Genomic DNA, 16019 nt, shown 5'->3' with positions numbered 1-16019 from the left:
AATAAATTCTTAATAACGTGTTTTGATATAATAACCCTGGGAATATAATGGATATAGAGGGGGGTCTCCTGCTTGGGATTCCTCTCTATCAGGAGGTGATGTCTACTGACCTGCATATTCTGATAGTAGCTCAATACATTCACCAGAATGAGGACCAACGTCGACCACTCAATGATCTTTGCTGTCATTTCACTGATCTGTGAAAAAATATCAAAATTAATATAGAAAAAATTGCGCTAAACAAGAACATGTCTCCCCAGTCGAGGTTTTCCTGCATTCATGTTTATTGCATGGAGTCATGTGACTGACGGCGATGCCAAAACAGACCTGATCCATTGTCATGTGACACCATATCCATTACATTGCGGACGTCACGATCACCATGGTGCAGAGAACGAGCACAAAGATTATGACTCCAATTGTTTTCCTATAGAACGGCTTCTAGGGATGCAAATAAAATCTATCCAATGATCCAGAATTTTTGATAATCTCATTAATGCAGAATTAAAGGAATTTTATATCCACTGGTTTGTTTCAGCGGCTCAGCAGGTCAATAACTTGATATTATGTATGAAATCTACTGTACATACTTTTACACATTGATCTCCAGCAGTTGGGTGTTTACTGATACCCTACTTCCAATGTCTGGTCATTTATTATATAGGAAAATAACGTTTATTAAGTGCCTTATAGGATTTACTACACTTTTATGTAAGATAGATGTTAATATAATACATATATGACAATGACAGTACCGCTGCTTTCTATTGAGTATCTTCCTGCAAGAAGCTGAACAATGTTACCAGATGACGCTGTGTTACACCAGCATGTCGCCATCTGACGGCAGAGATCAGAAAATGAAGGGAAATGATCACCTCAGGATCGGACGTTTTAACTTCTGCGGCAGCGTGCAGTAACACCTAGTAGTTGCACATGTGGCTCATGTGTTTGGTTCCAAGGGGGATCGATGTGATGTTGGTCACGCTTCTGCCTTGTCCGTCTTTTCTGTTTCAGGTTCGGCAAAGGAGTCGTCGAGAAGAGGGAGGAAACGTAGATCTGGAGGTGGGCGCAGGCACGGTCGGCGCAAGCATCGCCATGGCAGGGTTGGTCGTTCTCAGAGGCGGAGATCGCCCTTGTCATCTTCTAAGCGACAACCCTCCTCTTCTTGCTGTTTATAAACGGTTCTTGTAGTTCTCTCTCCCTGATGTAAGATTATATTTGGGAGTAAGGTTGGAGGTGGTGGATGTCTTAACACTTGGTCGCCATTTCTAGATCTTCTACAGTTTGGGATGTGATATCTGCTTGGCTGTGGCACGCCATTCCACCTCATTGTATAAAACTGGAAGACGGAGAAAGTAAACTTGTAACTATATGTACAATTCTTCTAATATTTCTAAAACATTTTTAGATGATAATGGAGACAGTATTGAACATAACAGCAAAACCCAGTGGTAGTAGTCACCATTGTCTGGGCAAGGTCTAAGGAGGCAGAGAGTGGGTAGTGGACTGGTTATTTCCTAACATTTATGTGGGGATCCCCTTTTAATAGTGTTTGGATTGGATATTGTATATTCTCTACCTGCCATCTATATACATGTGATTTAGGACATACAACAAATTAACCTCACCTTTATTTTTATTTTTGTCAGGTCCGACATAGAAGATTAGGGCTGGATCTTGTGTATTTGTGGTTTCAAGTGTGTGGTCAGATGACACCATCTCACGTCACCGTCCACGATGGTCCTCTCTATACTCCAGAGTTCTGGTTCTTCTCCCTCTTGGAGATGGTGAAGCTTTTCCAGGTAATTGTTATAGATAAACTCTAAGAAAAGAAACACATATCCACATTATAAACCCCATGATTGTAGAGATGAATAATAATGTTATTACGAGGTCTGGTATACAAGGAGATAATGAGGTGACATCTACTGACCGGCATATTCTGATAGTAGCTGAATACATTCACCAGAATGAGGACCAACGTCGACCACTCTATGATCTTTGCTGTCATTTCACTGATCTGTGAAAAAATATCAAAATTAATATAGAAAAAATTGCGCTAAACAAGAACTTTTCTCCCCGGCCGAGGTTTTCCTGCATTCATGTTTATTGCATGGAGTCATGTGACTGACGGTGATGCCAAAACAGACCTGACCCATTGTCATGTGACACCATATCCATTACATTGCGGATGACACGATCACCATGGTGCAGAGAACGAGCACAAAGATTATGACTCCAATTGTTTTCCTATAGAACGGCTTCTAGGGGTGCAAATAAAATCTATCCAATGATCCAGAATTTTTGATAATCTCATTAATGCAGAATTAAAGGAATTTTATATCCACTGGTTTGTTTCAGCGGCTCAGCAGGTCAATAACTTGATATTATGTATGAAATCTACTGTACATACTTTTACACATTGATCTCCAGCAGTTGGGTGTATAGTGATACCCTACTTCCAATGTCTGGTCATTTATTATATAGGAAAATAACGTTTATTAAGTGTCTTATAGGATTTACTACACTTTTATGTAAGATAAATGTTAATATAATACATATATGACAATGACAGTACCGCTGCTTTCTATTCAGTATCTTCCTGCAAGAAGCTGAACAATGTTACCAGATGACGCTGTGTTACACCAGCATGTCGCCATCTGACGGCAGAGATCAGAAAATGAAGGGAAATTATCACCTCAGGATCGGACGTTTTCTAAATGTGAACCTAAAGACAAGGACGGTTGGATTCCATTCAAATATTATTTAAGAAAGGATACATGGAACTATTAAGGTCACGGTCATTATGCAGGACGCCAGTCTGAAATGGCTGATGACTCTTCGGCTTTCGGGCACTTTGTAGAGGACTATGGCCTGCCAAAGGTTGTAAAGGCTGCCAAACCCGAATGCAATGCAAGCATTAATCCGGTGAGTTATTGGATAATAGTAGGTCTAGAAAACAAGCAGACAGAGGTTAGAGCAAATCTTATGGATCTAATCACTAATTTACCCTTAACTTCCCAATAAATTCTTAATAACGTGTTTTGATATAATAACCCTGGGAATATAATGGATATAGAGGGGGGTCTCCTGCTTGGGATTCCTCTCTATCAGGAGGTGATGTCTACTGACCTGCATATTCTGATAGTAGCTCAATACATTCACCAGAATGAGGACCAACGTCGACCACTCAATGATCTTTGCTGTCATTTCACTGATCTGTGAAAAAATATCAAAATTAATATAGAAAAAATTGCGCTAAACAAGAACATGTCTCCCCAGTCGAGGTTTTCCTGCATTCATGTTTATTGCATGGAGTCATGTGACTGACGGCGATGCCAAAACAGACCTGATCCATTGTCATGTGACACCATATCCATTACATTGCGGACGTCACGATCACCATGGTGCAGAGAACGAGCACAAAGATTATGACTCCAATTGTTTTCCTATAGAACGGCTTCTAGGGATGCAAATAAAATCTATCCAATGATCCAGAATTTTTGATAATCTCATTAATGCAGAATTAAAGGAATTTTATATCCACTGGTTTGTTTCAGCGGCTCAGCAGGTCAATAACTTGATATTATGTATGAAATCTACTGTACATACTTTTACACATTGATCTCCAGCAGTTGGGTGTTTACTGATACCCTACTTCCAATGTCTGGTCATTTATTATATAGGAAAATAACGTTTATTAAGTGCCTTATAGGATTTACTACACTTTTATGTAAGATAGATGTTAATATAATACATATATGACAATGACAGTACCGCTGCTTTCTATTGAGTATCTTCCTGCAAGAAGCTGAACAATGTTACCAGATGACGCTGTGTTACACCAGCATGTCGCCATCTGACGGCAGAGATCAGAAAATGAAGGGAAATGATCACCTCAGGATCGGACGTTTTCTAAATGTGAACCTAAAGACAAGGACGGTTGGATTCCATTCAAATATTATTTAAGAAAGGATACAGAAAACGACTAAGGTCACGGCCATTATGCAGGACGCCAGTCTGAAATGGCTGATGACTCTTCGGCTTTCGGGCACTTTGTAGAGGACTATGGACTGCCAAAGGATGTAAAGGCTGCCAAACCCGAATGCAATGAAAGCGCAAATCCGGTGAGTCATTGGATAACAGTAGGTCTAGAAAACAAGCAGGCAGAAGTTAGAGCAAATCTTATGGAACTAATCACTAATTTACCCTTAACTTCCCAATAAATCCTTAATAACGTGTTTTGATATTATAACCCCAGAGACATAATGGATATAGAGGGGGGTCTCCTGCTTGGGATTCTTCTCTATCATGAGGTGACGTCTACTGACCTGCATATTCTGATAGTAGCTCAATACATTCACCAGAGTGAGGACCAACGTCGACCACTCTATGATCTGTGCTGTCATTTCACTGATCTGTGAAAAAATATCAAAATGAATACATTAAAAATTGCGCAAAGCAAGAACTTTCCGCCCGGGCCGAGGTTTGGCTGCATTCATGTTTATTGCATGGAGTCATGTGACTGACAGCGATGCAAAAAAAAACCTGACTCATTGTCATGTGACTCCTCACCCATTACATTGCGGACGTCACGATCACCATGGTGCAAAAAATGAGCACAAAGATTATGGGTCCAATTGTTTTCCTATAGAACTGCTACTAGGGGTGGAAATAAAATCCATCTAATGGTCCAGAATTTTTGATAATTGCATTAATGCTGGATTAAAGAAATTTTACATCCACTGGTTTGTATCAGCGGCTCAGCATGTTAATAACTTGATATTATGTATGAGATCTACTGTACATACCTTTACACATTGATCTCCAGTGCACAGGTGGGTGTATACTGATACCCTACCTTCCAATGGCTGGTAATTTATTATATAGGAAAATAAAGTTTATTATGTTTAGTAAGTGTCTTAGAGGAGCTACTACATATTTATGTAAGATAAATGTTAATATAATACATATATCACAATGACAGTACCGCTGCTTTCTATTCAGCATCTTCCTGCAAGAAGCTGAACAATGTTACCAGATGGTGCTGTGTTACACCAGCATGTCGCCATCTGACGGCAGAGATCAGAAAATGAAGGGAAACGATCTCCTCAGGATCTGATGTTGTCTACATGTGAACCTAAAGACAAGGATGCTTGGATTCCATTCAATTATTATTTAAGAAATAATACATAAAACTACCAAGGTCGCGGCCATTATGCAGGACGCCAGTCTGAAATGGCTGATGACTTTTCGGCTTTCAGGCACTTTGTAAAGAAGTATGGACTGCCAAAGGTTGTAAAGGCTGCCAAAACTGAATGCAATGAAAGAGCAAATCCGGTGAGTCATTGGATAACAGTAGGTCTAGAAAACAAGCAGACAGAGGTTTCAGCAAGTCTTATGGAACTAATCACTAATTTACCCTCAGAACTTCCCAATAAATCCTAAATAACGTGTTCTGATATAATAACCCCGGAGACATAATGGATATAGAGGGGGGTCTCCTGCTTGGGATTCCTTTCTATCAGACAGAGCAGAATGCCGCTAGCAGAAAATGGCGTCTGTTCTAGGGGGACTTAGGACACACATCTTTGATGGCGCTGAACCGCATAGGGAGAGCGCCAGGGACTGCAGAGAAGAGGAGTACGTGGTTACATAAGTGAAAAAATGCCCAGGGGCGTGATTGGGCCAAGGTGCTAAAGGAGGAAAGGGATATAGGGTAGAGTTCAAGGGCAGAGGCCCCTCTTTAACTTCTGCGGCAGCGTGCAGTAACACCTAGTAGTTGCACTCCGTGTGGTGAGGAGATTTTTTCTTTTCTTTCCTTCTGTCTCTTTCCTTTTCTTTCCAGCATGGCTGATGAGCTCTTACAGCAAGTGGCCCAGCGGGTGTCAGTCAAAGGCACCACCTGGCTGGAGGACCTGTTGAGACAGAAAGATGGTGAAGCTGTTGCAACGGCCCATGGACCTGCGGCTGGAGAGACCAGAGGTAGGCCGCAGCGAATTACCTGCCCTCCCTTTTGATTAAGCCCAAGTCCCCTTCCCAGGGCTGCCCGCTCAGCAGGGGAGGCACACAGGTTGGGCCTGGCCTATCTCACCTTCTACATCCTCTGGGGAGGTGGTACATCCTACCTCACTCAGTGTGTCCAGCATCCCTCCCCATGCTGCACGCCTCCCCCTTCTCACCCGGGCAACGGCCAGAGTGTAGTGCCGCCGGTTGTTTTCAGCCTGGCGGCGCATGGCGCTTCTGCTACCAGCCCGCCGTGCTCCAATGGGGGAGGGTCGGCTCCGGAGGACATGCCGCAGGGGCGCTGCAGTGAGGGCACTCCATGGCTCAGCCCCTATCAGAGGACAAGATATGGGGAGGAAGAAGACCGGAATCAGCCAGGGCTGCAGATTGATCAACAACCGTATCCTTTATTGAGTGTACCGTCCAGTTCTGGAATGCAACAGAGGAGTCCGAGCAGGGATGTGGCTCTTGTGTTTGGTTCCAAGGGGGATCGATGTGATGTTGGTCACTCTTCTGCCTTGTACGTCTTTTCTGTTTCAGGTTCGGCAAAGGAGTCGTCGAGAAGAGGGAGGAAATGTAGATCTGGAGGTGGGAGCAGGCACGGTCGGCGCAAACATCGCCATGGCAGGGTTGGTCGTTCTCAGAGGCGGAGATCGCCCTCGTCATCTTCTAAGCGACAACCCTCCTCTTCTTGCTGTTTATAAACGGTTCTTGTAGTTCTCTCTCCCTGATGTAAGATTATATTTGGGAGTAAGGTTGGAGGTGGTGGATGTCTTAACACTTGGTCGCCATCTCTAGATCTTCTTCAGTTTGGGATGTGATATCTGTTTGGCTGTGGCACGCCATTCCACCTCATTGTATAAAACTGGAAGACGGAGAAAGTAAACTTGTAACTATATGTACAATTCTTCTAATATTTCTAAAACATTTTTAGATGATAATGGAGACAGTAGTGAACATAACAGCAAAACCCAGTGGTAGTAGTCATCATTGTCTGGGCAAGGTCTAAGGAGGCAGAGAGTGGGTAGTGGACTGGTTATTTCCTAACATTTATGTGGGGATCCCCTTTTAATAGTGTTTGGATTGGATATTGGATATTCTCTACCTGCCATCTATATACATGTGATTTAGGACATACAACACATTAACCTCACCTTTATTTTTATTTTTGTTAGGTCCGACATGGAAGATTAGGGCTGGATCTTGTGTATTTGTGGTTTCGAGTGTGTGGTCAGATGAAACCGTCTCACGTCACCGTCCACGATTGTCCTCTTTATACTCCAGAGTTCTGGTTCTTCTCCCTCTTGGAGATGGTGAAGCTTTTTCAGGTAATTGTTATAGATAAACTCTAAGAAAAGAAACACATATCCACATTATAAACCTCATGATTGCAGGCACGGCCGGCGCAATCATCACCATGGCAGAGGTGGACGTTCCCGGAGGCGGAGATCGCCCTCGTAATCTGCTGAGCGACAACCTTCCTCTTCTTCCTCGGGTCGTCCTGGGTTTGCGCCTCGGCTTGGCGACCAAGCGGGGAGCCGTCCTTGGTTCCGGCGCCGCCAGCGGTGAGGATGCGGCTTCGGGAGTGGTGGGGACCCCTATCCTCGGTGAGTCATCATGTGTGGACGCATGGCTTTCAAAATCTTTAATGTCTGGAAATTACTTAGTGTAGTTATTAAAGGCTATGGTGGCCAGTTTGGATAAAAGTGAAGGTGCTCCTGTGCTTTCTGTTCCTGCAGGGGAGGTTAAGCCCTCCTCTGTGAGGCAAGCTAACTTAGCCTGCTTGACGTTTAGGGATTCCCTGTTTTATGGTATGGCTCCTCTCGGCACTCATCTACCTGCTGAGACTAAGGAAAAAATGTAGAAAAATTAGTTTGTGGATATTTGATCTTTGATCTCGGTAGAACAGGTGACGGTGGATAAGGAGCGCACTTTTGAAAAAGGTTCTGATAAAAAGGTTAAGGTTGCTAGAATGTTTAATAATTGGCTCCAGGGTTTCGTTATCCTGGCGCACGTAGTCTTCCAGAGCCATCCGGAATATGTGCGGAGCTGTTCGTGTACTTCAACACCATTTTTAGTGCCCACATACTGCACGAAGGTACGGCTTGGTGGTGCTACGACGAAGAATTTCGACGCCGTTTGCCTTTGTCGCCCGAGATTGGTTGGGCTTCAAGTGCAACGGATATATGGTTGCAATTCATTTTAGCCCAGAGTGGGAAGCAGGTTAGACCCTTTCCCAGTTGGGCCGTGGGTTCCAGAGCAGTTCCAGGGTCAGCGACCACGCCCTACAGGAGCCTGTTGGCTATATAATGAAGGACATTGCAAGTTCTTTGCAACCTGCAAGTTCCATCATGAATGCTCCATCTGTGGGGGCACTCACGTGGCACTTCGATGTTTCTGCAGGGGCAAACAACCAGGTAAAAGGGGCCCCCTCCAACATGGCAGAGAACGCCAGTGAGCGTCCGAGAGATGGGGCCATGGTTTGATCGGTACCACAGGAGGCAGAGGCACTCGCTAATGGTTTTAGTGCACGTTTCTTCATTCCTTTTGAAGCGTCGTCGGTATTGATGTAGGCGGACATCCTCAAATCAGCTAGAGATAACATCGACGTTTTTAGGGAGAAGTTATCAAAAGAAATTACGTTAGGTAGGATTGCTGGCCCCTTTGAGGAGCCTCCATATCCAAACTTGAAGATCTCCCCTCTTGGCTTTGTCCCCAAGAGAGGTAGCGGAAAGTTTAGGATGATACACCATCTATCCTTTCCTCGCGGGGCCTCGGTAAATAATGGGATTTCCAAAGACAAGGCGGCGGTGTCATACACTTCGTTTGATGTAGCGGTGAAAGTAGTTCTGAGTGCAGGTACTCGGGAGTTCTTGGCGAAGTCGATATTGAATCTGGATTTCGTTTACTTCTTGTCCATTCGGTGTGTTTTCATTTATTAGGTTGTCACCTGGATGGGCTGTTTTATGTAGAGTTCGAGGGCAGAGCCGCTCTTTACCTTCTGCTGCAGCGTGAAGTAACACCTCATAGTTGCACTCCGTGTGGTGAGATTTTTTCTTTCCTTTTTTTCTTTCCTTACTTCTGTCTCTTTCCTTTCTTTCCAGCATGCCTGATGAGCTCTTACAGCAAGTGACACGGCGGGTGGCAGTCGAAGTCACCACCTGGCTGGAGGACCTGTTAAGACAAATAGACGGTGAGGCGGCTGTAACAGCCCCAGGACCTGCGGCTGGAGATACCAGAGGTAGGCCGCAGCAAATCACCCGCCCTCCCGTTAGGTTAAGCCCAAGTCTTCTTCCCATGGCTGCCCGCTCTACCCGTCATCGTGGGGAGGCACACAGATCAGGCCCGGCCTGTCTCACCTTCAACATCTACAGGGGAGGTGGTTCCCCCTATCCCTCTTAATGTGTCCAGCATCCCTCCCTATGCTGCGCGCCTCCTCCATACTCACCCGGGAAACTGGCAGAGTGTAGTGCTGCCGGTTGTCAGCCGGGCGGCTTATGGCGCTTCCGCTACCCGCCCACCGTGCTCCGATGGAGGTGGGGTGGCTCCGGAGGACATGTAGCCTACCACTAGGCCTGTGCAGCAGAGATGGGCCGCACAGTTGCAATGAGTGCGGCGTACACTGCTGATCCGGTGACCTGTGACACGCCAACGGCCTCTCTCTCACCCGTTTTCAGTTCATGGCAGTTTTAAAGTCTTGCCTGGAGAAGCTGAGTTTGCCGTCAAGGAATTTTGGGACACACTCTTTTCACATAGGTGCGGCTACAGAGGCCGATTCACTGGGTTTGGGCGAGAGAGAGATAAGGCGTTTAGGTCGTTGGAAGTCTAAACTGTTATAAAGCTTATGTGAGGCCTGACTTACTTTGCTAGTGGTTTATTTATCATTTTTCTCCTTTTATGTTTTGGTAGGTTTTGGATTGTTGGGCATTCTTATGTCCATTGAGCCTACAAGCGCGCTCCTTGGCGCCCCCTTGGTGCTGCTTTAGGCCTCAGGAATTGTGACATGCATTGGAGAGGCATTAGGGGATTACGGTGGGTAAAAGTGTTGAATCAAGGCCTGAAGATCCCCAAAGGCTTCAGCATGGAGCATGATGAACTTATAATGTAGAAACGTCAGACCCAGAGCTGAAAAAGAGAAAATGAGCCAAATAAATCCTGTACCACGTGTAAAACAACCTAATAAAATCTATGAAGCGCGGACCAACCACTAAACCCGAAATAAACCGTCAATAATGGACGGGAACATTTATCTGCATCGTATAATCCGGACAATTATTATCAATTGAAATTAACAACTCTTTATTTCGGGTTTTTTCGAAAAATCTGATTACTGCTGCAGGCTGAGATGGGGGCAGGGTGCGACTGATGCCAAGTCTAAGTCATGTCTGACAGTCTGGTTGCTAGGAATACACAACCTAACAACCACAGTCTTGTCCAGCAATGAGTCCCTAGCAACCAGCCTGCATCTCTCACTGACGTAGTAATCAGATTTTTGTAAAAATAAATGTAGGTTTGACCCCAGAGTAATATAATCAGATATAAGACTTTTTATAATAACCCGCCATCCCCCAGAAGTAAGAGCATATTATAATCACTTCCGTGATTGTTACTTACAGGCAATGGCCATTCCTATGAATCCTATTCTAAACAGGATATTTTCGGGAAATAAATTTCCCATTTCACTGTAAAACAAATAGGAAAACGCTCAATATTAAATAATATGGAAACATTTTCAGAATTGTTTCATCTTAATAATCAGCCGTCTGATAATAATTTATAGGACTGAGGGGATGTGTTTCTCTGTCCTCTTGCGGCCCCCTCTGGGTAATGGAAGCCATTTTGTTAATTAGATATTTCCTCCTTATCCTCAATCCATTGATTTTCATAATAGTGAGAAGTTGCCAATGAATCAGCAAATCGCACTCTTGTGTCAATGCACAGAAAGAAAGACCTGCAGCGAGGGCCCAGCCCCCCATCAGAGGACAGGAGCTAGAGAGGAAGACGACCGGTATCAGCCAGGGCTGCGAACTCCTGATCAACCGTATCCTTTATTGACTGTACCCTCTGGTTTCTGGCCTGCAGCAGAAGGGTCCGAGCAGGGAAGTGGCGCATGTTTTTGGTGCCAAGGGGGATCAATGTGATGTTGATCACTCTTCTGCCTTGTCCCTTTTTTCTATTTCAGGTTCGGCAAAGGAATCATCAAGAAGAGGGAGAAAACGCAGATCTGGAGGTGGGCGCAGGCACGGTCGGCACAAGCATCGCCATGGCAGAGGTGGTCGTTCTCAGAAGCCATTTTGTTAATTAGATATTTCCTCCTTATTTAAGTAATTACCTTATACATTCCCAATCTATAAAATAAGAGTCTTGTAATTCTCCATCTTACCTGATGTACATCAGTGGGGGGGGGGGGGGGCATGGTTGTTGAGAAAAGTCAGTGTGTAGCTACCAGAGAGCCAGGCTACACACCAAAAGGCCAAGAAGATGGGGAAAAATCCAAATCAGTGATTTCCATAATAATGAAAAGTCCCAAATGAATCAGCAAATCGGCCTCTTGTGTCAATTCACAGAAAGAAAGACCGGGCAGCTGCCAGGGGAATATTTATAACCTCTCATCATCTCTCTTGACATCATAGATCAGTGATATCATGATGGCGACTGTGTCGGGAGATGTTGGGGGAAGGAGGGCCAGGCAAAGGAGACGCCGCAGGGTCACTGCAGCGAGGGCGCAGCCCGCTATCAGAGGACAGGAGCTAAAGAGGAAGACGACCGTTATCAGCCAGGGCTGCGAACTCCTGATCAACCGTATCCTTTATTGACTGTACCGTCTGGTTTCTGGCCTGCAGCAGAAGGGTCCGAGCAGAGAAGTGGCGCATGTTTTTGGTGCCAAGGGGGATCAATGTGATGTTGGTCACCCTTCTGCCTTGTCCCTTTTTTCTGTTTCAGGTTCGGCAAAGGAATCGTCGAGAAGAGGGAGGAAACGCAGATCTGTAGGTGGGCGCAGGCACGGTCGGAGCAAGCATCGCCATGGCAGAGGTGGTCGTTCTCGGAGGCGAAGATCGCCCTCATCATCTTCTGAGCGACAACCTTCCTCTTCTTTCTCGCCATCATTATCTGCATCATCCTCCCCGCCGAGGTCGTCGAGCCGTGCTGATGATAGACGGATCCACAGGCAGCAACGTGTCAATGCCCGGCAGGCAGAAAAAGACCTGGTTGGGTCGTCCCGAGTTTGTGCCTCGGCTCGGCCACCAAGCGGGGAGCAGTCCTTGGTTGTGGCGGGGACCCCTACACTCGGTGCGACTGATGCCTAGTCTGAGTCATGTCTCACAGTCTGGTTGCTAGGGAAACACTACCTAACAACAACAGTCTTGTCCAGCAATGAGTCCCTAGCAACCAGCCTGCATCTCTCACTGACGTAGTAATCAGATTTTTGTAAAAATAAATGTAGGTTTGACCCCAGAGTAATATAATCAGATATAAGACTTTTTATAATAACCCGCCATCCCCCAGAAGTAAGAGCATATTATAATCACTTCCGTGATTGTTACTTACAGGCAATGGCCATTCCTATGAATCCTATTCTAAACAGGATATTTTCGGGAAAGAAATTTCCCGTTTCACTGTAAAAGAAAAAGAAAAACGCTCAATGTTAAATAATATAGAAAAATTGTCAGAATTGTTTCATCTTAATAATCAGCAGTCTGATAATAATCTATAGGACTGGGGGGATGCGTTTCTCTGTCCTCTTGCGGCCCCTCTGGGTAATGGAAGCCATTTTGTTAATTAAATATTTCCCCCTTATTTAAGTAATTACCTTATACATTCCCAAACTATAAAATAAGAATCTTGTAATTCTCCATCTTACCTGATGTACATCAGTGGGGGGGCATGGCTGTTGATAACAGTCAGTGTGTAGCTACCAGTGTAATGTTATCTGCATTTCTTTTTACCACTTAGCAAAGACGAACCTACACTCACTGCATGCCACCCACCATCTATGGGTACAGAGCGAAGAATGATGGGCATCCAATGTAAGTCACTGCTTTTAATGTTTAACTTAGTGGACTTTTAATATCTCAAGCACTCCGGCTTCTATTTTGTGGGGGACAGTTTATAATAGGTTGTACTAAGCTTCAAATGCCTAGAAGCATTGCCGTGGGGAACCCTGTGTTAGTTGGGTGGGGGCCCCTATCATAAATAACTGCTCCATACTGCTGGCAGTCTAAGGGTATGTTCACACGGCCTATTTTCAGACTTAATTCGGGCGTTTTATGCCTCGAATTACGCCTGGAAAAACGCCCCTAATACGCCTACAAACATCTGGCCATTGCTTTCAATGGGAATTACGATGTTCTTTTCCCACGAGCCTTTATTTTACGCGTCGGTGTCAAAATACGGCGCGTAAAATGAAGGCTCGTCAAAAGAAGTGCAGGTAATTTCATGGGACGTTTTTGGAGGCGTTTTTTATTGACTCCATTGAAAAACAGCTCCAAAAACGGCCGTAAAAAACGCAGCGAAAAACACGAGTTGTTAAAAAACGTCTGAAAATCAAGAGCTGTTTTCGCCTGAAAACAGCTCCGTATTTTCAGACGTTTTTGGTCAGTACTTGTGAACATAGCCTTAATCTGGCCCTGGGTAGCATTTATGTTGAAGTTGTGGGGTGCTTGAGATGTCACAAAAGAATTTGTAGTTCGTCGGGCATTGAAGGGTTGGAAAAAGGAACATGTCTCGCGTGACATGCGGCGGCCCGTCGTGTCCTTTGCATTACTTACAAAAATGATAGGCATCTTGTTGGAGGTGTGTGTTGAGGATTATGAGCGATGTCTGTTTATGACGGCGTTTATTCTGGCCTTTTTCTGTGCTTTCAGGACTAGCGAGTTGGTTGCCTCAGTCGCTTGGGGGGAGATATATGCCGGTAGCTGCTATCTGGGACTTCATGTCCCGGAGGCCCGCTGAAAAGCAATTTTTAATACATGCCAACTGCCTCTCTCTCACCCGTTTTCAGTTCATGGCAGTTTTCAAGTCTTGCCTGGAGAAGCTGGGTTTGCCGGCAAGTGATTTTGGGACGCACTCTTTTCACATAGGTGCGGCTACAGAGGTCGATTCACTGGGTTTGGGCGAGAGAGAGATAAGGCGTTTAGGTCGTTGGAAGTCTAAACTGTTATAAATCTTATGTGAGGCCTGACTTACTTTGTTAGTAGTTTATTTTTCATTTTCCTCGTTTTATGTTTTTGTAGGTTTTGGATTGTTGGGCATTCTTATGTCCATTGGGACTCCGAGCGCGCTCCTTGGCGCCCCCTTGGTGCTGCTTTGGGCCTCAGGATTTCCGACATGCATTGGAGAGGCATTACGAGATTACGGTGGGTAAAAGTGTTGCCCGAAAATGTAGCCATCACAGCCGTCCCGACGCATGATGACCATCCAATTGCAAGGAGGATCTTTTGAACAAAGGCCTGATGATCCCCAAAGGCTTCAGCATGGAGCATGATGAACTTATAGTGTAGAAACGTCAGGCCCAGAGCTGAAAAAGAGCAAATGAGCCAAATAAATCCTGTACCACGTGTAAAAATGTCAGGTCCGTATTTCACACCGAATAACCACCTCTGTAAATTGAAAGCTGAAGGCATGCCTGGAGAGAAGTACACCACACAAATGTCTGAGGTACAGCTTCAATGTCAGCCAGGAGGCACTGAACTTTATTCAGAACAAAGAAACACACACACACAGAGAAGACACATGCCCCTCCCTATAGATGTGTGACTTGCTTAAATTCTATTCGCTCCCCCAGCTGTAACTTTTCCTATACATTCTTCTGCACACTCCTCTTTGCATTCCAGGGGGCGGTGTCTTCCATAGGTGTGTCCGACATGAACAAAGAACTTGTTATATATATCAGTATATTACACAAAGAACTGAAATGTATATACATATGTGTGAGGATAATATTTTTCAGACAATATACATAGTAATGATCCCTGACAAAAGCACCTAATAACATCTATGAAGCGCGGACCAAGCGCTAAACCCAACAAGAAACCTACAATAATGGACGGGAACATTTATCTGCATCGTCTGATCCGGACAATTATTATCAATTGAAATTAACAAAACTTTATTTATTTTTTTAGAAAATTCTGATTACTACTGCAGGCTGAGATGGGGGTAGGGTGCGACTGATGCCAAGTCTGAAAATTGTCAGAATTGTTTCATCTTAATAATCAGCAGTCAGATAATAATCTATAGGACTGAGGAGATGCGTTTCTCTGTCCTCTTGCGGCCCCTCTGGGTAATGGAAGCCATTTTGTTAATTAGATATTTCCTCCTTATTTAAGTAATTACCTTATACCTTATGGGGGGGGGGCATGATTGTTGATAAGAGTCAGGGTGTAGCTACCAGAGAGCCAGGCCACACACCAAAAGGCCAAGAGGATGGAGAAGAATCCCAATCCATTGATCTCCATAAGGGTATGTTCACACGGCCTATTTACGGACGTAAATCGGGCGTTTTTGCCCCGAATTACGCCCGAAAATAGCGCCTCAATAGCGCTGACAAACATCTGCCCATTGAAAGCAATGGGCAGACGTTTGTCTGTTCACACGAGGCGTATATTTACGCGCCGCTGTCAAATGACGGCGCGTAACTAGACGCCCGCGTCAAAGAAGTGACCTGTCACTTCTTTGGCCGTAATTGGAGCCGTTATTCATTGACTCCAATGAATAGCAGCGCTAATTACGGCCGTAATTGACGCGGCGTTCAAGCGCCTGCACATGCCGGTACGGCTGAAATTACGGGGATGTTTTCAGGCTGAAACATCCCCGTAATTTCAGCCGTTACGGACCCCCGCCGTGTGAACATACCCTAATAGTGAGAAGTCGCCAATGAATCAGCAAATCGCACTCAATTCACAGAAAGTAAGACCGCGCAGCTGTCAGGGAAATATTTATAACCCCTCATCATATCTCTGAGACATCATAGCTCCGTGATGTCATCATGATGTCACAGTAAGGTCAGTTCT

At 44.9% G+C, this 16019-nt stretch overlaps 1 long non-coding RNA gene across 4 annotated transcripts; it reads left to right on the top strand.

The window, feature by feature from the left end:
- Positions 1-5063: 5063 nt before the first annotated feature.
- On the top strand, positions 5064-15612 carry LOC142661780 (uncharacterized). Of its 4 annotated transcripts, XR_012850812.1 has the most exons (8): positions 5064-7334; positions 7401-7613; positions 9111-9247; positions 9916-10038; positions 10898-11330; positions 11640-12297; positions 12961-13034; positions 14241-15612. It is a non-coding gene; the product is annotated as an uncharacterized LOC142661780 (long non-coding RNA). The 4 variants fall into 4 exon arrangements; XR_012850813.1 differs by having other exon boundaries at positions 5065-7613; positions 10948-11330; XR_012850811.1 differs by having other exon boundaries at positions 5065-7613; positions 10898-11278.
- Positions 15613-16019: the final 407 nt, after the last annotated feature.

The sequence above is a fragment of the Rhinoderma darwinii genome, chromosome 10 (genome assembly GCF_050947455.1).
Source record: "Rhinoderma darwinii isolate aRhiDar2 chromosome 10, aRhiDar2.hap1, whole genome shotgun sequence".
Lineage (NCBI taxonomy): Eukaryota > Metazoa > Chordata > Amphibia > Anura > Rhinodermatidae > Rhinoderma > Rhinoderma darwinii.
Note: the sequence above shows the minus strand (reverse complement) of the source record. Positions and strands in the feature narration are given on the sequence as shown.